We start from the raw sequence: 27,744 nt of genomic DNA on the forward strand, positions 1-27,744 counted from the left end.
GTTTGTTCTGGTTACCTCGCAGGCCTTTAATAGAGGCGTTGGCATCCTCTCCGTACGTCACCTCAGCATCACCTTAACCTCAGTTCTCCCCAAACTGTCGGGCCTTTTAATTACAAACTCTCTGATGTTGGTGCGCAGCCTTCAACCTGCGCCTAACGACGCGGTGATTGCCCGCTTGTTAGGTGTTGTGGGCACCATGGGGAGCTCAGCACCCGCCAGCCTCCTGCTGCTGGGGGTCAGCAGCTGACGAGCCGAGCAAACAGAGCGTGCCAGGGCTGCTGAGGAGTCACAGGCAAGCTCGTTAGCAGTGGCTCGAGAGCGCACGTTCCTGCCCGTCATCTGTTTCTTGCTGGTTTTCCTTCTTGCTTTTCGCATGGACAGCGATCAGGCTGGTGGCGCTGACTGTAATGAGAACTGAACGCCTGCACTGCAAAGCCAGCAAGGTTTATTGCTCTCTCTGCAATTAAATTAAGCTTCGGCAATGGATGCTCGGGGTACGTACGGGTGGTTAATTGAGTTCTCCATGCCTTCCGCCCCCGCCGTGCTTGCACCTCTCAGGTACCACCTGCGCAATCCCCCAGGCCCGGGGCTGACTCCATCCCCTACAGCTCTGTTTCTGCCTCCTCCGAGGAAGGTCCCATCCCATTAAGCAGGGCAGGTACTTGCAAAAACTGTTGTTAATGGCACGTGCAGATTGTGTGTCTCCCTGGTGAGTCTCCTCCTTGCTGCGCTCCCTCCCGGACCCGCGCTGTCTCCAAATGCAGCCCAACCCTCGCCGTTGCAGCTGATGGTGCCCGTGGATCTCCTGCAGGAGCACTGTGCCCCTAACAGGCTGATGGGGTGAGATGCTCAGCTCCGCAAGACATCACGGGAGGCTCAGCAGGGAACGGCCACCCAGGCGGAGATGCCCTGCCAGCAGGGAGGGCGCGACAGCGTGCGATAGGAGCCGCTCGTGCAGCTCGATGAGATACCGTACCTCCCACGGGGAGAGACGTGGAAGGCTTTCTGAGTCTTTTTTTCAGGCTTAAAGTATAATAAATCAGCTTACTCTAGAAAGAGAGACAGATTAATATTTTTAAATACTTTATTCCCGATGCTGTTCATCAGAGCGCTTGCTATCTATTAAAAACAAATTGGCATGGATTTTGACAATAACACTAGAGATGAATCATGTTTCCCTGAGCACTTCAAATAGCGCTCGTTGAGTCCAAGAGAAGAGATCATTGATTGATATATTATTCACAGGCTTGATTTCTTGATTTATACAAATATTTTCCTTTTTTTGTGTGCATTCGTCCAGTCCTTCAGATGAATAACTCTGATACGGGGAAAATGTGCTGCCCGTTACCAGGGGTGCGTGGCCTGCGTTTTGTTTTGCCCACCCCTAAAATCGCCCTTGACGTGATGGGGGTGGAAGCTGCACACAGGGCGGTGCGTGGCCACGGGTTCAAGGACTGCTGGAGCCGTGTGCCTGTTCCGTGCCCCCCAGCCCCTCCGTGCCGTGTGAAGGGCAGGGCCCCCCCCCGTCCCCATCCCCATCCCTCGCAGCCCCCTCTCCGTGTGCTGCCGGCGAACCCAGGGCAGCGCCGGCTTGTCAAAGCACGCTGCCTGCCTTCGCTGCGGCTTGACAGCGGGTGAAGACGGCGTCCTGCTTAAAGCTGACAAATGATCTCTGTCTCCAGCACCGAAATGAATTGATCTAAAGTCTCCGGGGAGGAGGTGTCGCGATGGCAGGGGGCCGCGCCGTGCCCTTGTCAGCCGGCTGCGCGCACCGCCTGGAGCCGCGGCGGTGCCTGCCCTCCTCAGAGGGACGGGAATTTGTGGGGTGTTTTGCATGTTTTTCCTTTTCAGACCGTGTAAAGGAAGATCTGATTTTTGAAGCATTGCTCTTTTCCTTCTCTTTCTGGGAAGAGGAGCTTTGCTCGGAGGCTCGAGCTTTGCAGAACCTCCTGGGGAAACGGGAGGCTCCCAAACAGCCGCGTGCGCCCCAGCTCCGTGTGATCCTCTCTGCTAAACTGGTGGCAGCATCTCAGAGCTGTGCGAGATGGGAGGATACAGAGGAGGCTCTTTAAGGGATCACAGCTTATCAGACAGAATGGTAAATTCCCCTGCCTGGGAGGTGCCTTGATGTTAGGTTACAGAGCCTGACCTTCCCCCAGGCACCCGTCGCTGCGGTGCAGGATGTGTGTGCTTGGCGTGTGCGGCTGCGAACGAGGGATGAGCCGAGCTGTTCCTGCGAGCCGTGGCTTCACGGATTTTCTCTCCTGTCCCCACCAGATGCCTGCTGCTCCTCGCCTCTCCTCGGCACGTGCAGCAGGGCAGGCAGGCTGGGTGGCCCTGAGGGAGCCGTGCTGGGCTCCCGTCCTGGGTCACCTCGGGGCTCACCCAGCCATGGGTTGGGGTCCTGTGCCACTCGGGGGGGGGCTGGTGTCCTTCCTGCCTCCCTCCCAATCTGTGGGGTGCACAAACACCACGCTGAGCACTGCCGGGGCTGCGATGCAGTCTCCTCTTGCTGTCTCATCGGCTGGGAAGGGCAAATAACCTACAGCCTGGCTGGGTTTTCCTGTCTTCTTACATCCTGGGAGAGATCTGTCTGCATGCTGCGCTTTATTGAAGTGGACCTCTCTCTCTCTCCTTGTTTTTTTTTTTTTTTTTTTTCCCATATCCACACACCTCAGTAAGCCTCTGGCTGTGAAACCCCAAACAAACAAACCCAGCTCCACCGCCTGGGTGGCACGGAGGGGCAGGGGACAGCCAGGTGCCTGCAGAGCCCCCTGCTCACCCTGCAGGGCTGCAGGAGGCTGGGGCTGCACGGGGCTGCTCGCAGCCCTCGGGGAATACCCACACCCTGGGTTAAACCCACAAGGTCCCGTAACAAATCACCACGGCTCCAGAAACAGCGCGAGGAGCCGCGGGCTCCAAGCACGTCGCTTCCTGCCCGTGCCTCCTGGGCTTGGTGCGGCGAGGGCTCTGCTGGCAGCTCTGCTTTAAGGAGCCCAAAACAACGCCGGGGTGATCTTTAAGTACAGGTCTAAGGCTGCGTGCCGTGAGAAGCCTGCCTCACCGCGCTCATGCTGCAGTTGAGGCTGTATTGTATTTTTACGCTCGATGGTATTTCTCCCATGATTTCCAATAAAAGCAGGCAAGGAATCCGAAAACTTTCCTCGGTCAGGTTTAATTAGTTTCCAGATTGGAAGAACAAAGAGCTCTGAGGCGCTGAGGACCGCTGGAAATTAAAACTTTGCTCGGGGTGGGAAATGCTGGGGAGGCGGCAGGCTGGCTGTGCCACCGTGCGCTCTGCCTGCGCTGGTGGCTCGCTGCAGCCCCTCGCAGGCTGCACAGCATCCCCTGAGCACCACGGCGAGGGGCTGTGCTGCCCAGGAGCTGCTCCCCCAGGTTTCCTGGTGCTTGGGAGCTGTTTTAAGGTGCCCGTGTACGTCTTGGGTCCTGGGTTTGACTGAAAACCGTGCCCACAATGTGCCGGGCAGGGTGCTGAGCTGGGGTGGGCGGCTCTGGGGGAGGCTGGCTTGGTGACCTCTTGAAAAGCAGCTGCAGCAAAGCGGCCTCTCGGCAGCTTTTAAAATTATAAAGAAAGGAGGTTTGAACACTGCCACGGGATTGTACCCACATGAAGGGAAAATGAACCCAGTCTTCTCGTGCTTTGGTCAGAAACGCAGTGAACACCCAGCACAGACTCCATCCTGCTTTGCTGGGGAAGGATGTCTCCCCCTACAAGGGTGGTTTGACTTCAGAGGCCTGTGTGCAAGAATAATGAATATTTCCCATTATTAAATCCAGTTTTTTTTATTGCTTACGACTTTGCTCTTAGCTTGGGGGGAAAAAAACTTTCTGTGGGCAGCGTCTGCTTTAGGTTGAAACTTTGTATTTGGGAAGTTTGGGCTAAAACAATTCAACCACATCTGAGAGCGACGGGAGGGAAGCAGTCTGCTTTGGCATGTTCGAAAAGCAAAGCGAAACGCACGCAACGAGGCCGCCGACACGCGGGGCTGCACGGCCGGGAGGGTGCCCGGCTGGGGTCCGTGCGTGGTGCTGGGGTCAGGGGCTCTGGATGTGCCCCTGTGCTGCCCCCAGGGACTGCATTTGCCCCGTTTCAGGACGGATGGGCTGAGCCTGGCCTTCCCTGCCCGAGAATTTCGGGCTGCTGGTGTTTGGGAGGTCTGTGGGGTCTCCAGGGGCTGCACCTCCTGCCCTGCCCCTGTGCTGCTGCAGTGCAGCTCCCTGGGGGCTCCAACCCCTCCCTGGGGCTGGTGCGAGGGGTTCCGAGGGCTCTGCAGTGGGAACTGCTCCTGCCCCACTTTGCAGTGGTGGAAATGATTTTTTTTTGGGCCAGCTCCTGTGGCTGAGATGTGCCTTTCACACCAGGGACCGCTCTCCATCACCCTTCAGGAGCCACCACCTGCAAATCCCAGCTGGGGGCTCTGCTGCAGCCTCTTCTGAGCTGGGAGCATCCCCAGAACAGCTTCGCTGCTGCTCTGCTGCATTTCTCCTGGCTGCAGCCCCAGGTCCTGTCCCTGGGCATGAAGTGCCGATAATGCCGCTGGGCAGGGGAGCCGGGGCTGTGCAGCAGCGGTCATTATGAAGCACAAGCAGCAGGTTGAGAGCTGGGGCTGGAGATGCTCAGCTGCATCTAAACAGGAGCACATCGCTGCTACTGGGCTTATCTCATCTCTCCCGAGCTTCTCTTCCCCCCCCCTGCTGCTGTTTGGTCCTGCGGCAGGAGAAAAGCATTTTCCCAGTAAAAGTTGGGCCAGTTCCTCCCGGGCTCCCTCTGCAAAACGCAGCACTTGCATCCATCTGAGAGGCTCTCCGGATGAGGGCCCGTTTCTTTGCAGATATTTAAATGGAAATCGGGCAGGGTTATTAAGCGCAGAGCAGCGAATTTATTCCGGTCATTTATTATTGATAGGTAACATGACATTATTTTAATAGTGTTCTCTGATCCTGCTGCGGCACAGCAGCGTGGGGCTGGGCACGGGCTCGGGGGAACCCAGATCCTTTTCCCAAGCTCCTGCAGCCCTGCCGATGAGGGATGTTGTGCCTGCGGCCCCGAGGGCAGCCTCTTCCCCATCCTTGAGCCCCCCAGCACCCGTCGGGACCACGTGCGAGCCTGCTGGGCTCGGCGGGTGCCTCTTCCTCCTGGCAGCCTGCAGGCAGCCTTTGTGCGGCTGGGACCAGGCAGATCATGCGCCCCTGTTTTGGGGTTGTTGGTCCTACACGGGTGAGGGACCGTGTATGGGCTCCCCCAGGGGCAAAGGAAGGAGGAATTACCCGGGATATTCAGACACAAAGCCCAGGCAGCTGCGGGAGACCCCCCAGCCCTGCCAAATGGCACTCGTTAAGCCTTGCTGAAAGAATCCAGCCCGGTACCTCCGGCACAGCCCGCTGGTCCTGGCAGCTGGTCCTGCCTGCCCCGGGCCCGGCTCCAGCTCATCCCACAGGCACAGGAGGCTGGGGCAGGATGCCCTTGAGGATCTCTTCCCCATGGGTTTGTTCTCCTCCTGCTTTCTGGCTGTGAGTGAGCCACGGCCTTGGAAAGCCCCCGATGCGCAGCCGCCGTCACCAGGAGCTCCCCGCGGGTGCAGGCGTCGGGGCAAGCTCCTTTCAGGACGAGCCGACACCTGCAGGACTTCTCCGAGCTGTTTATTCAGACAGCACAGAGCCACTGTGCAGCTCCGCGCCGAGTTTGCTCTGGGTTATGGTGGAGAGGGGGGCTGGAAATGAAAAGGAATATTTTCTCTTTGAAAAGGAGAGGGATCGTGTCTGCTGTGTTAAAGCCAGAGACCTGGCTATGAAAAAGATGTGTGCGCGTGTGATGAAAAGCTTCCTGCGAGTTCATCCCATGTAATTGGGATGAGAGCTCTTGCTTTGTGCAAAGCCCGTGACGTCGGGCACGGGGGGAATAAGCGAGCCGAGGGGCGCGCGGAGACACAGCCCTCGGTGCTGTTTGAACATTGCCTGCAAATCCCAGACTAGGCCATTAGAAATTAAAGAGATGCTGTTAATCTGGGTTGGAAATAAAGCAGGACACACATGAGCTCATCTGGTTGGTCTGGAGCGCTTCTGGTGTCAGCTTCAATTGGAATAAACAAGTGTTGCTCGCCCGTGCTGGGCTCCTGCAACGCCGAGCATCGCTGGGAGCCAGAGGCGGCTGCGCTCCCCGGTGAGAACCACTTGCCCAATTTCTGCTCATTTTTAAACACAAGCAGTTGTGAAACCGAGAGGGTACTCAGGGGTACTCATTACCACTTCTTCTTTGCAAGAGTTTTCCTCCAGCGCCCATAAAAACACTTCTTGCTCTCGCAGGGGATTCCACATCAAATATTCAAGGCAGATTACAGCGAGCACCACACAGAAAAAAAAAAAAAAAAAAGAGTATAAACTGTTCGGTTGCTTTAATAAAGGAGCCAAAAAGGTTAACACGGAGGCAGGGAAGAGGGGAGGGAAGGAGTTGCGTGGCTCGGGGCAGTGCTGCTGCAGGGCGCAGGTTGTGACCTGCAGCCGAGGGCAAAAAGCGAACCGGGACGGCGCGCACGTGGCTGCTCCCTGAAACCGTGCGGTGCTGCTCTAACGGGGAAAAATAAAAATAGAGCTGGTGAGTATTCCTGCCCTGTGGGCGTTTGGTGGCCTGCCCAAAAGGGGCTTGCTCGCTGTAGGTCTGGGCAGAGATTGAAGCTCCGTGGGGTGGCGGGGATGGATGTGAGTGCCCTGAGGAGCCCCCAAGCGGGGTCGGGCACCTCTGGGACCCCCAGGCACGGCTGGGGAATGGCCCCAAGAGCACTGAGCAGGCTGGGCCAAGCCCTCCCTTCGCCCTTGCTCGCATGGCCCCATCTGGGGGGAGCTTTGGGGCCGCTTTGTGTGAATTTCACCCGTAAGACTGGCACGTGCTGGGGGCTCTCCAGCGATTTTGTCCGTGGTTTGTCACCAAGTCCCGGCTCCAGCCAGGTACCCGTGGTTCCCGATGCTCATTTTGTCCTGGGAGCCGGGGAGGGCGGTGAGAGCACCTCTGGAGAGCTGAACGGGGCCGTGCTGCCCGCAGGGGTTTTCCCCCGCGGTGCAGTGCCACAGCGAAACGTTCAAAGCCTCGCAGAGCTCCTGAGAGCACAATTTCACCTCGCAGATAACATCTCCCCCCCAGAAACGCTCTGCTGTTTCTCTCACACGTTTTCCTACTGCATAATTGTTTTTCTCCTCCTAATTGCGCTGCAGAACCTGACCCCACCTTGCAGCGACATGATGCTGTGTGGGAGCCCGGGGCCAGGGCCCGGTTTTTGGGGGGCTGCTCTCCCCCTACAGGGAGCAGGGAAGGGCCTGGGGTGTGTAGGATCTTTGGGGCTGCGTTGCTGAGCAGCACCCGGGGCTTTAACACCCTCCTTGTGCAGCCTGGTGGGAGGATGTGCAGTGCTCATGTGGTCCCCTGGGCCTTTCTAAAAACCGCCATGCGTTCATAAGAGGATGCTCAGCTTGGTTTTGCCAGTGCTCAGGCTGGGAAGCTCAGCGAGGAGCCTCCCAAAACCCACCCCAGCCCTCTTGGGGCCTCCCCAACCCACCCGGCTGCACGGAGGGCTCCTGGAGAGGCAGCAACACGTGGTTCAGCTCGGGGATCCCACTGAGCCCGCCCATGCTGCGGCGCTGGTTGGAACAAGCATGGTTTGGACGCTGAATTAAAACAGTTTTACACCTCCAAGGCCACCCCAGGGGTCTCTTTGCAAAGCCCTGGCAGCCCTGCGCCCCGCTACCACCCCACGGCCCCACTCCCGCGGCGATGCTGCGGCCACACGAGGGTTTTGCAGAGGATGCGAGTGGGGAGGCTCCGTGCTGGGAGCCCGCAGCACGGGGAGCTGGTGCTCAGCACCCTCCCGCGGGGTCCCAGCCGGCTCACGGCCCTCTAATTGCTCGGGGTTTTCTTCCCCTCTCCCCGTGCTTAATTGCTGGCTTTCTCCGCGCTAGCAGCACCTGTAGCGCTCTGAAATGGAGCTCGTGAGTCACAAGCCACCCACGTCGAGTGTTTATTAAGCCACAGGGGAAAAGCAGCGGGCTTTCAAAACACTGCATACCAGGAGCCTTACCCCACCGCTGCCTCCACCCTACCCGGCCCCGCACCTGCGGGCAATGCTCCAGCTCTGCCCCGGGAGCACCGCAGCACCTCAGGGCTTGTGGGGTGGGCACGGGGGACCCCAGCCCATCCTAAAAAATCAGGGTGCCCCCAGGCAAAGGGGTGGGCAGGGGGGGGGGTAGCAATGGGCACTGCTTCGCCCTCCTGCCTGCCCGCGGTGGCTCCGTGCGTGCAGGATGGGGACGGCCCCGTCCCAGGCAGCGCCGCGGCGGGCAGGTGGTGGCACACGTGGTCCTGAGAAGCAGCAATGGGTTGCTGTGGTTTCGTGCTCATAAGCAAATGGATTTGTGGCTTCAGCCGACTGACTCATAGCTGAAGTGTTACTTGGCAAGTGGAGGAGAGCTCCCACCCCCGGCGCCGCTCCCCGTGCATCCTCACCGGCAAACAACACATCGAGAGCGACAGTTTAAGGCAGGATGTGGCCGTGGTTTCTTTTCCTTCTCTGTTTTTGGGGGTCTTTTTTTCTTTTTTTTTTTTTTTTTTTTTTCCTTCAAGCTGAGATCTTCTCTAAAGAAAACAAATCTCTGTGGCCTGGCCCAGCCCCGGGGGTGCTCCGCACGTGGGGTGGAAGCGGTCGGGTCGGGGCTGCTCCTGTGGGAAGAGCAGGTCCTGGGTCTGCCTCCCCCCGTGGGCAGGCCAGGGGGCTGTGGGGTGGGATGGGATGGGATGGGATGGGATGGGGATGGGATGGAATGGGGATGGGATGGGATGGGATGGGATGGGATGGGGATGGGGATGGGGATGGGGATGGGATGGGATGGGATGGGATGGGATGGGATGGGATGGGATGGGGATGGGGATGGGGATGGGATGGGGATGGGGATGGGGATGGGGATGGGATGGGGATGGGGATGGGGATGGGGATGGGATGGGATGGGATGGGATGGGATGGGATGGGATGGGATGGGATGGGATGGGATGGGATGGGGATGGGGATGGGATGGGGATGGGGATGGGGATGGGGATGGGATGGGGATGGGGATGGGGATGGGGATGGGATGGGATGGGATGGGATGGGATGGGATGGGATGGGATGGGATGGGATGGGGATGAACATGGGGGTGGCCGTCCTGTTTCCCCAGGACCTGGGAACCACAGCGTGGGAGGGGACCTGGTCTGTGGCCTCTCTGAGGGCTCGCCAGAGCAGGGCTGGTTTCTGTTGAGTCATTTGAGAAACTTCTCAGTGCGAAAACGGCCCTGTGGCCTGGGGACTGAGCTGGGGGCCTCGCTCCTGCTGATGGTGAAATGAATAAATCCTGCCCCGAAATGAATAAATCCTGCCCTGAAATGAATAAATCCTGCCCTGTGTGGCAGGAGCCGCTGGCGATGCCTCTCTGTCACTGCTGTGGCTGCAGGCTGTGAAGGTGGAAGGTGGTTGTTTTGGGGTGAAACTGGCTCATTTTCCCTCCCGTGAAGGCTTTGCTGAGCAATGACACCAGCCCAGGAGAGACGGGCCCACGTCGGCACGTGCAAAGCCCCAACTGGTGGGGGTTTTGTCAGCAGGGGTTACTGCTGGAGCAGCGAGCTGGGCACCGCGGGGACACACTGCCCTGGCTCCCTGCTCCCTCACTGCCACGGAGCTCGTGTCACCGTTCCCCTCGGGTTCTTCCCCTTTTCCCTTTCTCTGCTCCAAATTTTCCAGCTTTGGAGAACCCCTTGTGGCGGAGTGGCCGCGGTTGTGCTTTGCCTGTGTCAGGTAGGGAGGTTTTGCACAGCGCGAGCGGGGAAGGCGCGGGGGTGGCAGGGACGGGAGGTGAGCAGCAGCGGCGGCAGCTTGCAAAAACGCCAGCACGGAGCCGTGCTGCAGGCACCCGGGGAGCTTTTTGTGAAACGCTGCTGCTGGTTGCGGTGTCTGCCTGGCGGCGCCGGCCCTCGGACCCGCCTGCGCTTCCCGCACTCAAGCTGCTGCTTGTGCAAGCTGAGGGTTTGCTTCTGCAGAGCTGGCGGGGGAAAAACCAGGAGCGAAAGCGCAGCAGTGCCGGGCTGGTGTCAGCAGCTCTGGCGGGGAGCACGTGGCTGGCAGCAGGCAGCAGCGAGCGGCTCGGTGAGGGGATGGAGCTGCTGCACGCCCGGCACTGCCCGGCTCGGCTGAGCCCCTGCTCCACGACCCCCTGGGCTGCCCCTCTCTGCGGTACAACCTGGGCTCTTCTTTTTGTGCCCAAGTGGCTCCGCAAGGCTGTGAAGGCACATCCCCGGCCCCAAAAGTTGCCTTCTCAGTTGGAGTTTGACACCACTGCTGCTTTTCCCCATGTCCTGCAGGAGCTCCCCGTGCATGGCTGGCAGTGAGGACACAGCCCCTCAGTGCCCACCACAGCCCCATGGGCGCACGGCCGGGCTCCGGCCCCTTCATCGCCCCGGGACCGGGACCGGCTGCCGGTAACGGGGCAGGAAGTGGTTTGTGGAATGGTGGCAGCGATGAGCTGGTTCAGAAATGCGGCTATGGCTTGAGGTTTCTGCTCTGGAAAGCTGACTAATTTCCACCAAAAGTGAGGCCACAAGACAAAAAAAAAATCCCAAGAAATGGCTGTGCCACTAACCTTTTGACACGGGCTTCTGGAAGAGGCCGAGGGGCTCGGTGACGTGGATGTACCCGGCGCACAAACCCCCGGAGGGCTGCAGGTCTTTGGGCTCGCTGCTTGCCTGCTGTCCCGATCTTTTTAAGGTCAAAAAGGCTTCAGCAGCACAGGCTGGAGAGGTGACATCCCCGGAGATGGCCGTGCTGGAGGTTCCAGGTCTCAGCTCCTCCCCGCTGGCCTCAGAGCAGAGCAAACCCAGAGCTTGGGTGCTTTTTCCCCAGCAGCTCCCGAGACGCAATTCTGGCCAACATTAAAACTTTTGGAGACCCAGCTCTCAGCAAATTATCATCTTCTGATGCACAAAATCTTCCCCTTTTATTTATGTATTTATTTATTTATTTTTACTTTTAATAGAAGATGCTGATGTAAAAGCACCAGGGAACACTAGAAAGTTAACAAGTGGTTTCTTCTGTCCGCCCTATCTCTCCACCTCCCCAGACGAGCTGAGTGTTGTGGTTCTGGGCACTTTTGGAGCTGGCGGCCGTGCCCCAGCTGGGACACCCAGACCCATCTGTCGGGGGTCCTGGTGGTGACCCCAGCCCTCGGGTGGGTAAAACCAGCTGCACCCTGTGGTGTTGATTTGGGTGCCTGTGAGCGATCCGGCTTTGCCATGGGCACAGTGCTTGAAAAAAAAAAAAACGCCCATCCAAGATTCCTCCTGAAATGTGTGTTTTCCTTGGTGCCATGGTGAAGAAGGGGGATGTATAAGGGAGCCATAAAAAGCCCCCAGTTTTATCTCTGTAAGACGTGAAACGCAGGCCCTAACAACAGATGAGGCCCCGCTAATTTCTTTCCTCAATGCAGTTTAGTTTCATGGGTGACAGGATGCAATTTGTGTTTGAGTTTGGCTTTCTAGTGAAACTCTTGGCTTGTCACTCTCAAGACACAACAAGCTCCTTAAATAGCAGGCTAAATTTCTCCACCTAGCCTAAAAAAATAAAACACTGCTCTGCCAAATGAAAGGACATATTCCAGTATTCTTTGTTGTTGCAACAAATTGGGTGGATACTGTCAGACTTCTGTATTCTGGGAATACTTCCAGAGCCTCTCTTTGTGTGCAAGTCGGTTACCATGTAATTGTCAACTTAAATTGCAGTGTTGGATAACTCTGCTCCGGCTGGAAGATAATCTGCCTCGCGGGTGCCTTCGCCCCAGCAGCGTGGGGCAGCGCAGTGCCCGGCTCCCCGCGGTGCCAAGGGACGAGCTCTGCGTTGGGTCCTCGGTGCCCGCAGCTGGTGGCACCTCTGCTGATGCCCTGCCTGGCGTGGGGAGGGATGGATCCTGCTCCTGCGGCCGGGGCGGCCCCGGCCCCCGGCCCCACGTGCCGCTGTCTGCGGTGGAGGAGAGATAAAAAGGTTGCTTTCGATGCGGTGGGAATCGCGTTCACCCTCTTCCTTCCCCTTTCAAATTGGCAGCTCGTTTTGTTGTGTTTGTTTTAGCCCGAATCCCAATGACAATTAGTGCTAGAAGGCTAGATTAAGCTGTTTTTACTTGTTTTCTTTTTCACTTTGATTTCCACCTCCTCCAAATTCTTAATCCTACTGAATATTTCATCTCCTGTAACTCCATCAATTGAAAGTCTCCCAGCGGGACGTACGGGACCAGCACTATTAAGGCTGCTTTGCTTCAGCTAATGCTTCTCAGCGCGGGGCTGGGTTCGTTGCGCAATTTATTTCAGACGAGAAAACCACAGCATCCGCTGCAGCGACCGCGCGGGCGAGCGGGGAGCGGGGCTGTGCGACAAACGAGAACTTGGGCAGCTGCTGAGAAAGCCGAGCGCCCCGTGTTCCCACCTCGCTCCTTCTCCAACTGCGACGCGCTTTGTGCAGGTGGGGAGCCTCTCGTGGTGCCACGAGGAGGAGGAGGGCCGGCTGCAGCCGTAGGAAACTTTCTGCCTGGGGCAAAACTTTTCTACCTGTGCCATGGGGAAGGGTCTGCTGGGGTGGAAAGCCCTGCAAAAAAATCACACTTTTCTGCCCTGCACTCACCGCTTCGGCACGTGCTCTGCCGGTCGCGTTGCCTTGTCTGGGAGCACGTCTTTGTAACCGTGCCTTTTGCCACCCAAATCGCTCAGCAACATCCCTGACAGCGTGCAGGGACGTTTCTCTCTGGGAGGAATCGAGCTGCCCGCACGTCCCGCTGCTGCTGACATAAAGCAGGGATGCAGCAGGCTTTGCCAGCAGGTCCTTTGAAGCTTGCAAAGCTTCAGTGCTCTTCACCTGCTCTATTTGTTCCTTATCAAGAGCCCCAAAGTGTCTGCAGCCTGGATGGGAAGAGCTCTTAGTGAAGCGCCAGCAACCGGCTCCAAGAGCTTTTGCCAAGGGAGCTGCGGTGGCATATGTTTGCTCTCAGAGCAAGGTTACAGTCTTGACTCATTAGAAGTTACTTTCCTCATTTTGGGGCATATGTAGAAGAGCCTCGTGCCAAGCTGGCAACGTGCGTGGCGGAGCAGGGAGGGCTCCGCAAGGCTCCGAGGGAAGTTTGCACTTGCACTTCTGTCCCCAATTATTTTGTTGTGAAAGCAGCACGGGGCGTGCCCTGCCTCAGGGCCGTGGAGCCCCGCGTGGCCCTGGCAGGATGGCAACGTGCCGTACCCCGGCCTTGCACCCACCACGCCTGGCTTTCCTTCCCCATGAGACCTGCAGACAAGATGCTTGCTCAGAAACCAAGTCCTGAGAAGGCTGGGATGGGACACAGAAGGGTGGGATGGTGACAAAAGCCAGCAGACCCCTGGCACGGGGGTGAGGTTGTTCCGCGTGGCTCTGGAGCTCCCCATCTGAATGCTTTAATTGGAGAGATTTATTTTTCCTCTCTGGCTATACAAACTCACCCGAGGCCCCCTTGCCAGACAAAGCTGATGGTCATGGCTTTGGGGTTTTGTTCCTTTGGGCAAACAAGATCTTGCCCTTTTAGCAGAGTTTTTCCACCTCCATACGTGTGTCCCTGCCTGAGATCCGAGGTGCCCGAAGGCTTTGCACAAAAGGGCTTTGCACGGCTGCTTCTCATTGTTCCTTGGTGTCCCCTTTTTAAAACTCTCTCCTTGTGTCCTTGCTGGGTTTTTGTGCTGCGAGGCGCATCGTAAGGGGTGATGTACAAACCTGATCCGGGCTGCCCAGCGCTCTGCTCTGCTTGGCTGTCCCTGGGTTCAGGCAGCAGCCGTGCCGTGATTTACTCTGCCTGTGCTGCGGGCAAAGCGGCAGCCCCGATCTCTGATGAGCTGCATTAGACTTGGGTAATTCAGCACATTCCTAAATAATGGGTCTAATAGTTTTGCAGGATCTGTAGCCCATACTAATGGCTCATTGCTGAACCATAAGTGGTTGTATTATACTTTGGATTTATTGTAGGCCGAGGGATTAATTTCCTGAAATATATGATCATGATGTTGAGGTTAAATTAAGATCTCATTCAAAAGGATTCTTTTTATTATATTTAATTTGTAACCCTTTTTCTGTAGCCATTTTACAGCCATTCCTCCCCCTCCCTTAAATGTTCAGTGTCATGTTTCCAGGAAGAATCTTATTTCATGCGGACTAATAGCATTTTTCATGACGACCTTTTACAGTTCCTCACCGTTCAAGTTACTCTAGTCTCGGTTGTTTATACACAACGAGTTCTTAAATCCTCTCTTAGAAAATAAAGATGTTGATGCGCAAGCAACAGGAGCTTCTGGCAGAGCCCAAATCCACCCGTTCCCTCCTTCCCCACGTGCCCCCCTTCCACCTGCTGTAACTAACAGCCCTTTTACTCCAGCGCTCGAGCACTTTGATAAAACGCATGTCGAGTAAATCTTACATGACATTTTTACTCTGGGTGGTATGTATATAAAGTCGGTCTCGTTCGGTGCTCGCCTTGCTTCGCCCTTCTTGATGATGCAGTTATTAAACTGATAAATTATCTGTGGAAGCCGGTGCGAGGAGGTGCCGGTGGGCAGGGCTGAGGGCATTGTGGTGGGATGCTGAGCGCCGGGGTCTGGATGTGACCCCTGGCCCTGCAGGGACGTGCACAGCCAATGCTTGAGGCACCAATTTAGAGAGGTTTCACCATGCTGGACAGGGATGAGGAAGGGTCCTGGAGTGGGCAAGCATCCAAACCCGGGGAGCCCCCGCACCCCTGTGAGCTCAGGCAGCCCCCAAACCCCATCCCGGTCCCCAGCCCAGCGCCGCGCTCGGCCGCGCTCCACCCCGAGTGTCAGCCCTGCCTCGTGCCAGCATTTTCTGTTTTTTCTTCTTCTTTTTTTTTTTTTTTCTTCCCTCCTCCAGAAGTGCTGATGGACAAGTTGAGTAACCGTATCTGCTTGTTACAGGACATCTTGAGGCTGATTGCGGAGGTCAGGACTCAACTGGAAAGACCGCAACGGGTTGCTGACTGGCATCCACGGCCCAGATAAGATAAAAACAACTGATGACAGCAGGGAAGTGAAACAGTCATCTCAGCACTTGGATTAGTGCCCGGCAAAGAGGAAGGGAAAAAAACCGAGGAGGGCCGGTGGGGAGGAGAAGGGGGTGGAATACGTATTAGAATAGAAACTCTGGAAAGAGCTATCAGGAGGCAGCAGATTTGGGTGTTAAATATTTATGAATTAGCGGCACTTGTCGCGTTCTTCCTGAGTGGTGAGGCTCCGGGGTGGGTGCGTTGGGGCTGCTGGCTGTGCCGCAGCCAGGAGGGGCATGGGGAGGACGGGGACAGTCCCCAGGACAAGGTGACCGGCCCAGCACCACCGCGGTGCCTGGGGCTGCGGCAGCCCCGTGAGACTCGCTCCCGTGCAGAACAAATGCAAGTGGAGAGGAGCAGGATAAATGAGGTGCCGTAAAAGCCACTACTATTATTCAGAAAATTCTGCTGAAGAGCATCGGAGTAATTAAACCATAATTGCTTACTGCTCGGCTGAAGTGACATTGGAAGTGGCTGAAGGTGGCGAGGAGAGGAAGGGGCGGCTCGGCTGCTGCTCCGAGCAGGGACCCCGGCACCGGGGCAGACCCCCCGGACCCCCGAGCTCATTTCCAGCCCAGCCCCTGCCAGCACCGTGCTGCCCGTGCCCTCCTGCCTGGTGATGGATCTGGAAGTGCCTTTCCTCCAGGTTCACCCTGATTCTTCATCAGCAGGGCCCCGCTGCGTGGTGTTCCTGGGCGTAAGGGACTCCGGGTTGGGCTGATGGCTGAGCTCGGCGCTTTGGAGGAGCCGTTCCCAACCGTGAAACAAATAGCCTGCAAATCCTGTAAGCACTTAATTACACAGCGATGTTTATGTAACGTTTTAAAGGGCTCATGTAAGCTGGCAGCACGGAGGAGACTCGAGGTAGAGGTTTAAAGCGTGGACCTCCCCAGCATGCGGCTCCACGTAGGATTTCCCTTCCCATACCAGCTGGGATGAGGAACTGCGCCTCCAGCTCCGGTAACATGCTCCAAATGCTGCTGGGGTTTCCTCCTGTTTGTGTTTTGCAGGAATACTTTGTGTTTTCAGGACTTTGCTGAAGCAAGGTCATCCAGCACAGGGTGCAGCTGAGCACCTTGCCTTCACTCCTCCCCCTGTCGCCGTCTCCCTCCCCACCTCTGCTCCATCACTGGGGTGCCAGGAGGCAGGGGCAGCCCTCGGGCTGTGGGTATGGGGGCAGCAGGTCTGTGGGGACATCCCAGCTGGGGAGCACAGGGCCAAAACACCAGGCCCACCAAGATGCTCACAGCTCTGCCCTCTCTCGGGCAGACTTTCTGCATGGAGAAACCTCGTCCCAAGAGGACAGGGGCTCCTGCTGCTGCTGCTGGCTTTCTTCTGCCCTGGTTCCAGCTGGCATCAAAGGGTTATGGTCTGATACCAAGAACCAAGCAGTTTTTATAGAAAAAGTCCTGGAAGTTTCATGGAAAAGAGCATCCCCGCTGCGGTGGTCTGGAGAAAAACCCCTTGGAAGCCTCCCGCTGCGCTTGCGGGGAGCACCAGCCTTCGGCATTTTGAGGAAGGGAGAAGCTGATTACATTTCCACCGGGCGTATTTATTTTTATTTTTTAAATAACTGTAAAATGAGTCACCTGGCTCCGCCGCAGAGCGCAGCCCACCAGCAAGGAGCGAGCCGAGGAGCTGCCAGCGCGTCGGCTGCCAATAAACCACGCACGACTGCAGCAGCCTCTCCGCCCGAGGAGCCAGCCGGAGGGGACGCCGTGGCCACGCTGCCGGGCACCATCCCCATCCCCACTTGCGGGGGACAATCCAGGGCACTTGTGCTCCTACAAAAAAAAAAAAAATCCCTAAATGTGACCCCCCCGGGGCTTCCTGGTGCATGGGCTGGCAGTCAGTGCAGGCTGGTGGCTGCACGGACCGGGCATCACGGGGCTAAAACACCACGTGCGAAGGAGCAGGGCTCCGGTGATGCAGACAATAAAAAGTCTCTGCATTCCGCTGAAGTTTCTTGAGCAACTGGCATTTGCCCATAAATGTACTTAAGCAGAAAATCACCAGAAAAGTGCTATAATCTGACAGATTTTTCACAGGCTTAAATATTCATGAATTAAAAGAATTGGCAGAATTTTCTACATTATTAGCTTTCATCGTGGCTACAGGAGCAGTTGGTGCACTGGCTGCTCTTCAAAAACTATTAATCTAGTCTGTCATCACAGCAGCCATTTTTTAATTAGCTACTTTACTGAACGATCTGGTGCAGTAGTGAGACTGGAACATTTAAATGGTATTAAAGTTTTAAAGGTGCCCCTTTCCATTTTTAATCTAAGTTCTGAAACGCAGCAATGGGGAAAGCAGCGTGGAAGCCGATTACTTCATTTCAATGGTTAACTTCTTATGTTATTTTGGAAAATCATGCCTTGGAAAACCGAGCCGCTTTCTACCAGGGGAAGAAATTGCGAGAAATAAATTGTTCTCTAAACCCGGGTTCACAACATTCCTTCCCGATGAAATCAAAACGAGATGTTTGCAGCCAAAGCATCGCGTGCGTCTTTGATGGAAAATAACGGGCCGTGGCACCGCGTGCCTCTGGCTGGGATTTGCTGCTGTCTGTCCCGCAGTGTGACAGCACGCTGCTGGGAATCCTCACGGCCATACAGCACCGGCTGCTGCAGCTCATGGGGGCCTTGCACCGTGCTACCTGCTGCTGGTCCCTGCCTGGAGCACGTCCCTGGCACTGGGACCGCATCCCCGGCACTGGGACCACAACCCTGGCACTGGGACCACGTCCCCAGCACTGGGACCAGGTCCCGGGGGACGTGTCCGGGGCAGCCCCATGCAGCGAGGTTGGAGAGCAGAGGTTCACAGGCACAGGTCTGAGCTTTTCCAGCTAAACGTGATCGCCCGGGCACTTGGCGCAGCCCGCTCTGAACCCTGCTTTGCTCTCCGTGCCAGAGATGCTGCTCTCCTGGCTTGTTATTTGCATGTGAAAACACGGCAAAATTATGTCTTTATGGTGGTTTTAAATGGGCCGCTTTTTGGCATCGGTGGCTACCTCTCTGATCTCTGCTGCTGGTTATTGACGGAGCTTTAATTTGGGCATTACGCGCCAGTGTCCTGCTGACTGTGAAAGGGAATCGCTGCACTTTTTTCCTTTTCTCCTATTGTCGTGGAAAGCAAGCAGTGTAAAGAAATTGGCAGCTAAAATGCCAATGCTGCAGCGTATAACATTTCAAGAAGTTGCTCTTTGTAAGCCCTTCTACCATGAGAAGTCATTTTGAAGGAGGTTTTTCTTTTACTTGACTTGATGCCGCTCTTACTGTTTGAAAGCACCAAGACAGGCGCTGGCAGGGTACCAAGGGGTCTATATTAATATCGAGTGCTGTGAAAGCAGTACACAAACTGCGAACCATTTCCCATTTGCCTGTAGAGCTCAGACACCAGGGGAGGAACTCACGGGGGGGTTCTCCGTGGCTGCACCCAGCGGCTGCACATCCCCTGCCCTGCATCTCCCTGGGCGCTGGGTTCATCTCCAGATGGGGGTCCTGGGGTCCTGCCCCCGAGCCCGGAGCACTGTGTGTGTTTGGAAGTGAGCGTGCACCACTTGATCCCTGTGAGCCTCACACCCTGCACATGGGGAAAATCCCACTCTATAACTTCAGGGGAGGAAAAATGGGGAAATGTTCCCAGAAAATCTATTTACGGCGAGAGATTTTTCATGTGGTTTTCTTGGTTTGGATTTCTCTGTGGTTGTTTTGCTTTTTTTTTTTCCATCCAGAAGAAGTTTTCTGCTCGGTGACCTGTTGCTGTCTGATCCCTGTGGGACCCAGGAAGGGTCTGGGAGGGCTGAGGACCCCAGAGTGCACATCGGTGGCTGTCCTGCCCCACTTGGCCACCCAAACGGGGAGATGATGGGGTGCATCTCCTGCAGCTCGAGCCCTTCTGGCCTGATGGATGAATACCCGTGATGGTGCACGGCATAAGCTGAAAGGATGCACCGTAAATCAAAATTTAATAGCACAGGTTGCTGCTGTCATTTCCATTAAATGTTAGGCACGGGTTTGACATCAGCATGGAGCTGGGGACCTGGTGAAGGGCTCTGCAGCTCCTTTTCCCAGTGCTGCACATCTCCGGCTGCTCCACCACTCCTTGCCTCAAGCAGCACTTGCTGCTGCTCTGGGGCTGGGAAGCCTGCAACCCCGCCGAGCCTTGCTGGGATGGCTCTGCATTCCCCTTCAGTTGGCGTTTTTAGGAAGAAAAAGGGAATAACCTTATCCTCTTCTGTGCAGCAGTGGCCACAGCAAAGTGCGTGCCCTGGGCAGGATAAATCCATTCCCGCTGGCAGCAGCCCATCTGCAGGGCACACGCAGCAGGGAGGGTGGGGAGGAGAAGGGCAGAAATCACCGTGTAAAAGCCACTCAGTGCTACTGGGCTGAACAATTATGATTTTTTTAAACCCCTCCTTCATCCTTTCTAATACGTAGTCACTTAAATGAGGCACGCACCCTTCTTGGCAATTATTTGTAATTGTTCCCTGTGAGTTCTCGAACAAAACACTCTTTTATTAATACTTAAAGCTCCTAAAAGCATTGCAGATCTGATAGAGATACTTTATTCAGCAGGCTGCACCGCACACTGTAGCCCATTAATTAAATTTCCTAGATAGGATAATTCATTAGAAGAATGTGCTCAATATGTCCTTTAAAGCCCGGGGTGGTCCCGTGCTTGCTGTTGTGCAATGCTCGGCTCCTCTTTTTGCTATTTGTGCTGGGGGGAAAATGAGCCTGTACATTGGGATCCAAAGGAACATCTGAACAAAACCACTGTGTGCGGGGCACATTGCCCTATGGAAATCCTATCACATGCGGCTTCGCGTGGCTGGAAGTAGCTGAGGAGGAGGAAAACAGTGCTGAAGTACGTGACAGCCATGGAGAACCAGGGGCACATCGACCCGGGCTGGGATTTGGGGAAAAAGGCTCTGCCCCAGGTGAGCGCAGCTCCACGCAGCCTCCAGTGCCCGGCTCCGCATCCCGTGGTGTGTGCTCATGGATGAGACCACGGGGCCCAAAGAAACTTGCCCATCTATTAAAAAGGAAAAAAAAAAATAAAAATCAGCTGTGTCTTTCCGTGTTTGAACAATGAAGCCATATGTGTTTCTTCTCATTAAAAACATTTCTTTTTTTTTTTTTTTTTTTTTTTTTTTTTTTTTTTAAGGAACTCCACTGCAGAAACAAGCATGGAAGCCGACATAATTAAAGGCTTCTTTTTCCCCAGCCGTGGTCCTCTGGTCTTTGAAGAGCTCGGGGATCCCTGTGGAATGCTCTGAACTCTGCAATATTTTGATAGCTGCAATAACATAATCAAAAGATGCTTTCATGAAGAGAGCACCTTGTGCGAATTGAGGCCGGCCCCTCTCCCCCCGCAGACGGCCGATTTAATGGGGTCCAGAGCTGCGCGCAGATGGGGAGCTTTATTTTCTGCATGTGCTCCTCTGGGGACGGTGCCTCGCAGGGCTTTTTGGGAAGAAAGACAGCATTTCCCTGCCCGGTGTGGGTCACACATCCACACCCACACACCTGATTCCCACCGAGATAACCTGGAGGTGATGTGGGCGCTCCGGCTCTGCGCTGTGCTGGTGGAGATTGATGCTGGGGGCACCCTCGGGGCAGGAATCGGGGCTGAACTTCTTCAGCCTGGACTTTGCCTCCCTTCAAATTGTTGCAGGCAGCAGCTCTGTGCTGGTGGAGGTGCCACCAGGTTGCTATTCATCCTGAAATCCTCATTAAAACACTTTAATTCCTCCCTTTCGTTAGATAACCGGCTCATCTGCTTGCATGAATCCTTCTCTCTGTGCCCAGGCCATTGAAATCCTAATTTTTTCATGCTGTCTCTCAGATCTGCAGAGCCTTGCGTGTCCTCTCCACCTGAGTTTTGGCAGCAAGGGCTTTTTGGAACGAGGAAATTGGGGCATTTCTTTAATCACCAAGCTGGAATCATTAAGCTTTAATCAGGCCAAATTAGGATTTTGAGTCCCGCTGCCTCGCATCGCTCCCTAATTGCACGCACTCAGCAGCTCCTGAAGCTCGCCTGTCCCGGGGCTCTGCCCCCTGGCAGCATTGGGAACGGGGCCCCCACACCCTGGGTGCTTTCAGCCCTCTCCAGCAGGAGCCCATGGGTGCTGCAGGGGGCTGGGGCCCAGCTGGGGGCTCCTGCACCGTGGGAGACCACTCCCCAGGCAGAGCTGAGCCCTGCGGTGGCCCAGGGTGAGCACATTTGGACAACGCCACATTCCCCCAAGCTGCAGGGCTGGGTTTGCCCCCCAGCTCTGCTGTTCCCTTCCCTCTGTTCCCTCTCCTCTCCATTTCCCTTGAGCTCTCCTGTGGCCGCCCTGGCACGGGGGCGAACAGCAGCGATGTTCCCCGTGGCATCCGTGCCAGCCGTCCCCGCTCCCACTGCTCCATCCCCTCCCGTCTCCCATAAAGGCAGCTATTCACCATATAACGTGAGTGAATTCTCATTAAAGTCTGCTAAATTACTCGGAGACAAAGCGAGGCGCCAGGGCGCGGGCTGCTTTGCCAGTTCTTCTCGGCGGGTTTCACATCCCGCAGGGCCCCGCACCATCCTGCCTGGGGGAGCCCCAGCCCTGCCGCTCTCCTCGCCTCCCCTCTGCGCTTTGCCCTCACTCACGAGGGGCCGTGGGCAGGGACAGGACCCAGTGGGACTGGGATCCGCCGTGGGCATCGCCCGTGCTCTGCCGGACCAGGCTGACAGCGAGCCACGGCGCAATAAAAGAGCAGAATTCACATTGCTGATATAGTTTCACAGAATTTACCCCCCCCTTTCCTTTTTGATTTTTGCATGCACGCATTTCCCCATGCTCTCGGAGCTTCCTGGAGCCCAGCTGACTGCGCTGACTTCCCTCCCACTCAAACGCTCGTGGCGAGGCGCGCGGGGGACGGCTGGGCTCGGTCCCGACAGCAGCTCCCCGACGCAGCTCACACGGCGAGGGGAACAAAATATGCTTTTTTATAGCTCACAAATACTTCCCCCAAACCATCTGAATCCAAATTGATCAGAAATCTGGCTTTGCTCCCCAGCCGGTGCCCCAGAGATGATGCTTTGGGGACACCCGGGTAGGAGCAGGTTGTGAATGGTGATGGCCAGCAGCCCCGTGGCCGCGCTGAGCCCACTTTGGGGGCGCAGAGCCCCGGTGTGGGGACATGGCACTGGGGCTGGACGGGCACGGCACTGGCTGGTGGCTCCAGTTTGGTGGCAGCTGAGATGTCCAACACAGCTCTGTTTGTGGCACGGACCTATCCAACACCAAGGGGGATTTTTGGGTACATTCAGGGAACGGACTGCAACCGTGAGCACCTTTTGGGTACGGCGCTGTCGGCCAGGCACAGCCACAGCCGTCACCACCTCCACGAGCTGGGCACATCCCCGTGCCCCCACCTCGCCCAGCCCCGTGCTCACTCTCACAAATCTCTTGGCGTGGAGCCGCCGCGCGGTGTCTCCGGGTGCGCGCTGTAACCTCCCCTCACCGAACCCTCGGCGTTCCCCCGGATTGTTCAGCCTGTTATCGTTTTTCCCACAATGCGCTCGCATGATCCTCTCTCAGGCTTAACCACATGGCAACCACATCACATAATGCAACTTCTGTTCTGAGATTATTCATTTTTTTTTTTTCCCTATTGTTGCTTTGCCAAGTTTTTCTTCTAATTCTGAGAAACTGAATTTAAAAGAGCAGTGTCTCCGGCACAAGGACATGCTTAGGAGGCAGCGTGAGCAAATCAACTCGACAAGTGTGTTCACAGGAGTCAAACTGGGGGGGAGCTGTGAAAAAGCAAAACAAAAGCCCCTCCAAATGTCTATTTTTATTTTATTTCATTTTCTGGAATGCCTCATCACATGAAATAACAATACATCCTGGAGAAGAGACTGCGAGCGGGCTCCAGTGAGGGGGCAGGCGAGGAGAGCCTGCTCCAGAGGAGGATTTACACGCATCCATCACAGACGCCAGTTCCCAGCAGATCAGGATAAGCACAGGGACCTGCGCTATTTGGGATGTGCCTGAGCCCCAGTAGGGGAAAGGGACGGATCCTGCTGGGCACACCGGGTCCTGGGGGGATGCGAGGGGCTGGGAGCGTGGCTGGGAAGCTGGGGAAGGGGGCAAGGAAGGGGGCTGCCCCAAAAGGGATCCGGACAGAGGGGCAGGGACACCTGCCTGTGTCCCAGCAGTGCTGGGGGTCCGGGAAGTGCACCAAAACCCTGGCATTTCCACCCAGTGCCTCCTGTCCGTGGCAGCCACTAACTGCCTGCTTCGTGACATCGTATCTGGCATAAATACCCAGAAAGGGCAGCAGATTGCAAGGATTTCAACCCTGCCTCCATTGTACCCCGATGTTTTACCCCAATTCTAATTAACTTCCCTGGGAGCAACCAGCTGATGAGGTTCTGCATACAGGCGGGCGTGCAGAATGCGGCCCGACCCCTTCTGTGCTGGTGTTTTCTGGAAGAACACCTCAATTCAGGTGTTCACTGAGGTTTAATTTTTTAGTAAGTGTGAGCATCCACTGCCCCTCATAACAATCCCGACCCGGGCAGCCAGCAGCATTTCAAATGCTGGCAGGTCCATGGGGGTGTAAGGGCAGAGGAGGTGGTCCTCAGCCCAGCTTCAGGCTCACACACCATTTTTGTTCCTCTCACTTTTGTTTTACAGCTTTGCTTGGGCCCAAGAATTTCCACTCCGCATCCGTTTTCTCATGAAACTGGCCTAGCTTTTATTTTTTTCTTCATTTCTGCATCTTTTAATTCTTGAGTCATCAGCCGTACTGACCAGTTTAGCATAAGAAATGAAATTAATTCTCATGCTCAGGCTCCAAATGTAAATTCGTTTATTAATAATTTAAATAGATTTATTTATGCAGTTTGATATTTTTCAGGTTCAGGGAAGCGATTCATTTTTCTCGCGTTGATGATCAACAGACACCGTCATTAAGCTCTTTCTTTCCCCATCCTCCTCTTCCATCCCAGCCTGCTAAACAGATAAAAGATCGGAGCCCGCTGGTCTCGGCGGGCTCCCGGAGAAGCTTTCCATCAGCTAATGTAGGTAAATAATTAATTCCACCTTATCTTCTATCTACTCCGGACATTTCCTCCCTCGAAAAGGGATGGATTTTCCTCCCAAGCGTTTCCAGTTACCACCATGCGAAGAGTTTCTGCCAAGTGCTCTGAGCTTCTGCACTGAGTGGCAGCTCCATTTTTTAGCATTATCCAAAAAATGGCTTTTTTTTTTTTTTTTTAGCTCTTGGTGTTGATGGAAACCAGGGAGCAGGGAGCAGAGGCACCTTGGTCCTGGGGAGCTGCGTGATCTCTGCACAAAGCTTCATGAAGCGGACACTCAGCTGGGGGCAGGTCACGAAACATCCCGTAGGCAAAAAACCCAAAGCACCAAACACGATCTGAAAATCCCCATGGCCAGAGAAGCCGGGGACTGGGTGGCACCTTCGGCAGCGGGTAAATTTACTGCTCTGATTGAAGGCAGCTGACCTCCGAGTGCATCTACAGAACATCACGGCGAGGCTGGGGAAAATAATATGGTAAACGTTGATGTGTTAATGGCAGCCACAACATCTCGATCCCCTCCAGATAGGGATAAATGGCAAACCCAGCTCCATAGGATGTGGTGGAATATTTGAAGCAAGAATCACGTGTATTTACTTAGAATTAGATGTCCCTGAAATGAAACCCTCAATCTGAAAACCCACAAGCTTTGAGCCCAGAGTCCAAGCCCACCTCATGACAGATTTTTGCACCTGGTTTTCATCTGCGTAATGGGTCCACCCAGCCCTCTGGATAGGAATACCACAAAACCCTGGGAATGTTTGAAATTTAGATCCGTTTCCTTGTGGTTTGGACCCCTCTGAGATGAATTGAACTTTCGATCAATCTGGATTTGCTTTTCTCCCGTGGGACGACATTCCCTTGCTGAACCCGTCAGGCTCGTGTGACTCTCGCCCGGCTTCACGCTCTGTTAAAAATGGGAAATTTCATTTCAAAGACTTGCAACTTTTTGCCCCGAATTGTTCTGAAGCCTGTGCAAATGTGGCCGAGCCAACATGGCCTCGGCTTTGGGAGACTTTTGTTATTATGCCCGTGGAAGACGTCAGACAGACAGACACAGACAGACAGACGTGGAGCAGGCGGGCAGCACGGCTCGCCTCGCGGCCAGCTTTCCCACCATCCCAGTTCTGCTCGCTTTCATGAAGTTTTAGCATTTCTTTTTTATCTCCACCTTGCAGGCTTCAAAGCCAGCGTGCAGCCAAGCTCTACCTGCTGCAGATGGGAACGAGGCAGCTCGTGCTTCCCGTGCTCATCCTGTAGAACTGGAATTGATTTATTCTGGTTGCAGCACTGACGACTGCAGCTCCTGGGTGGATGCAAAACCAGGCTCCTCAGAGTCTTTTTTAGCATGCTGGCTCTTAGGAAACCCTTTGCAAGGCCAACGCCACCATCTTTTGCTTTTGACAGCAAAACCTGATGCAAATAAAAGACGTTTTTCCCCATTTGCTTACGTGGCCTGTTCCTGCAGGCAGAAAGCAGAGAGGTTTGTGAGCATCGCCCCATGAGAAAGCACCCAAAAACTTCCCCGGTGCTGGCGAGCCATCGAGGCTGGCATCGGGGAGCTCCCTGCAGGAGGAGATGGGCAGGAGCACGCTGCGGCTCGGGGATCGGGGTGCTCCTGGGGCATCTCCTCCACGCCCTGCATGGTGTGAGGACATCAGGGTGTCCTCAGGGGCTGCACGTGACGGTTGTGCCACCCAGATATGGCAGATAAGCAAGAGAAACCCGCGTCGACAACACTCCCCGCAACGACAGCACTCTCGTTTTTTGGATCACGAGCCCGATCTGTCAATTAGCGGGCTGCGCATCGGCTCCAAGCGCCGTGCCCAGAATAGCAGCAGCGAAGTGTTGAAGCCTCTATTAAATTTATTTTCAACCACGAAAACCGAGGCACGTCTGCTCACGTTATCGCAGCGTCGCCGGACGTTCTGCTTTGCTTCGCTTCGCTCGGAATTATTTTGGTGTCTGTGTGCATTTGGAGTGCGGTGCCCGGCCATATGGCCCAGGCCAAAGGTCTGCTCTGTTTAACCAGCACGAACGGGTGGAAGATGCTGGCCACAGCTGCATGTGCACATCCCAATTCCCCTTCTCTGTGCTGTCCTCTGCCAGGCCACTGGGTCTGTGCCCCTCCCGTGCCACTCAGCTGGGGCTGGAGGTGCCAGGAGACCCCAGGTCCCCCCATCCCTGCTGGAGGATGCGCTCCTGCCGTGGGTTTCCCTTTGTCCTATCCCCAACCTGCTGCAGGAAGGGCAAAATTAATTCTTCCTTCCTTGTGTTTAAAAGGTTGAGAAGGAATTTACGGAGTTTCTGCATCCCTGGAGAAGGGGGAGCTTGCTGCAGTGCTCCAAGGGGGTGCACAGGAGGGGCCACATGCAGCCTGGCAGAGAGGGGGTCACAGCGCCAGCTGGGGGTTTCCTCCACATCCTTCATTCAAACCATCCTGCTCCCCTGCACTGCTGGCTTTCTGGTGGCTGGGGAGATGTCCACGGCCACCCGACATCCCTCTGGAGAGAGGTTTCCTCCAGCACAAGGCTTCTGCTCCCAGCAGCAACCCGCAGCCCTGTGCCGGGGAAGGATCACCCACGGGTGACCAGCACCCACGTCCCCCACCAGGGAGCCCCCGGCAGCATCTCTGCAGCACCAGCTTGTTCCCCGCATAATTCCAGTTATGTTTGACAATGAACCACCCAACTGCAGCACCTTAAACAACGCACTGAGCTGATTGGAAGTGTGATAAGTCGTGGGGAGGGGGGGGGATGCTTTTAAACGTGATCGTGCAGCAGATAAGGCTGCTCGTGGGGGATTACGTGTGATACTGGGGATGGAAAACACCGTGGTTCTGCAGAGAGCATTCCCAGCTGGGGCTCTGGGCCCTGTTTCAGACACCCCCGTCCTTACCTGCTTGCATTTACCTCTTGCTCGGGTCCCCTCCTTGTGCTCAAGGCACTGGGGTGAGCGTGGTGCAGCAGGCAGGAGGTGATGCTCAGGGCCCCAGCCGGGGGGACACGCAGAGCCCTAGAGGATTGGTTTGCACTTTTTTGAAATGAGCAATATTTTTTTATTTAAGGCAATTTTTCCCTATGGAAAGCTCACAGTGTGTCTCTCTGCTTTGCTCCATTTTCGGGGAAAAGGACGGGTATTCCTCTGCTGGTTTTCACCACCCTGAGCCCCCGCTGGAATATTTCCTTCTGAGAAATCCTTTTAGAAGGGTTTGAATGGTTTCTGGAGACGCCCCAACAAAGGCTGAAAATGTTTTCAGCAATATTTTTTTATTTAAAAAATGGGTTAGCGTTTGGAGGAACGCAAGAATGGTCGGGGGAAAGGCAAAAGGTGGTGGGATGGGGATGGGGACGAGGTGCAGAGCCTGCATGGCTGGGGGCTCCGGGACCCCTGTGCCGGGGGCAGGGGGGGGCTCTCCTTCCCGGCACAGGGTTGCTGAAAGCGCCTTCCCTAATTTATTGGTTTTTCTTTCTCACGGGTGGAAAAATCAAGGGCAGCGCCGCGCAGCCTGCTTGCAAA

General features: G+C 55.6%; 1 long non-coding RNA gene across 1 annotated transcript; it reads left to right on the forward strand.

Moving 5' to 3' along the window:
* Positions 1 to 27,514, forward strand: LOC137862805 (uncharacterized). Its single transcript, XR_011100535.1, has 3 exons — positions 1 to 8,545; positions 15,017 to 24,211; positions 24,407 to 27,514. It is a non-coding gene; the product is annotated as an uncharacterized lncRNA (long non-coding RNA).
* The last annotated feature ends 230 nt before the right edge of the window (positions 27,515 to 27,744 follow it).

Source organism: Anas acuta, chromosome 12 (genome assembly GCF_963932015.1).
Source record: "Anas acuta chromosome 12, bAnaAcu1.1, whole genome shotgun sequence".
NCBI lineage: Eukaryota > Metazoa > Chordata > Aves > Anseriformes > Anatidae > Anas > Anas acuta.